Source organism: Henckelia pumila, chromosome 2, assembly GCF_033568475.1.
Source record: "Henckelia pumila isolate YLH828 chromosome 2, ASM3356847v2, whole genome shotgun sequence".
Lineage (NCBI taxonomy): Eukaryota > Viridiplantae > Streptophyta > Magnoliopsida > Lamiales > Gesneriaceae > Henckelia > Henckelia pumila.
The window spans coordinates 78364495-78365945 of NC_133121.1; the positions used below are offsets into that span (position 1 = coordinate 78364495).

The 1451-nt window shown below is 40.9% G+C and overlaps 1 non-coding gene across 1 annotated transcript; it reads right to left on the reverse strand.

The window, feature by feature from the left end:
- Window positions 1-366: 366 nt before the first annotated feature.
- Window positions 367-472, reverse strand: LOC140885964 (small nucleolar RNA R71). Its single transcript, XR_012151375.1, has one exon. It is a non-coding gene; the product is annotated as a small nucleolar RNA R71 (small nucleolar RNA).
- Between the last annotated feature and the right edge of the window lie 979 nt (window positions 473-1451).

Genomic DNA, 1451 nt, shown 5'->3' on the forward strand with positions numbered 1-1451 from the left:
TGGTGCCAATCAGAGACCACTTCAGGCCAGTGGTCCATACTCACTATTCTGGCATAGCTCGTGGAACTATCAATGCCAACAATTTTGAGCTTAAGCCCACACTGAACAACATGGTTCAGCAGAACCAGTTCAATGCAGGTGCCACTGCTGATCCTCATCTTCATCTGAGGGCATTCCTGGAGATCACGGATACGGTAAATATTAATGGCGTTTCTGAAGATATTATTAGACTGCGTTTGTTTCCATTTTCTCTTAGGGATCAGGCTAGGTGTTGGATTCAATCACTATCACTTGGGAGCATAACTACTTGGGAGGACATGGCTGTGAAATCTCTTGCAAAATATTTTCCACCTGCCAAGTCCACCCAACTGAAGATCGAGATTAGCACATTCAAGCAGCACGATTCTAAACAGTTGTACGAGGCTTGGGAGTGTTACAAGGATTTTCTCAGGCGATGCCCAAATCATAAATTTGCAGCTGGAGGCACTATATTTGCAAAGAACCCTACTCAGACATATGAGATGCTGGAACAAATTACTATCAACAACTTTCAATGGCTGACTGAACGAGCTGGCATCCAGAATTCAGCCGGAGTGTATGCAATGGATCCTCTCACTTCTTTATCTGCTCAAGTATCAGCATTGACTACACAGATAGCTGCTATGAGTACTAGAAATTCTGAAGGTAAGGCTATAAATATTGCATAGTCGCACATTCCTGACGAGGCCCAATACATCAACACTAGAGGCTATGGAGGATATTGAGGTAACCATGTTCCAAATTTTTATCATCCTGATTTGCGTAACCATGAAAATTTTTCTTATACAAACAACAAGAATGTATTGAATCTCCCTCTGGGATTTAATACAAATAAGGGATAAAGGAAGCCATCTTTGGAGGACGTGGTTAGTACTTTTGTTGCGGAGTCTAGAAAACAAATGGCAAGGACAGAATCTCGTCTTGATAGCTTGGAGATGCATATGAGCAATATGGGTGCCACAATGAAATCTATGGAGACTCATATTTAGCAGCTGACAAATGCACTAAAATATCAAAACAAAGGTCAGTTCCCGAGTAATACTGAGGTGAATCCATTAGAACACTGTAAAGACATATCATTGAGAAGCGAAAAAGAAGTTGAAGTCAATGAGTCTAAATCTGAAGTCAAGAAGAGAAGAAAGTTGAAGAGGCTGAAGTTAGTCAGAGTAATTCTATGGATTTGAAGAGTGAGCCTGAACAGAAACCTATGTTTAAGCCGAAACTTCCTTACCTGCAGAGATTCAAGAAAAAAAGCGTTGGATGAACAGTTAGCCGAAGCTTCCTTACCAGTCGATGCTTTGCAGCAAATGCCGAATTATGCAAAATTCTTGAAGGAAGTGATGTCTAAGAAGTGGAAGTTGGAAGAATTTGAGACGGTGAATCTAACTGAGGAGTGCATCAATTAAGAAGAA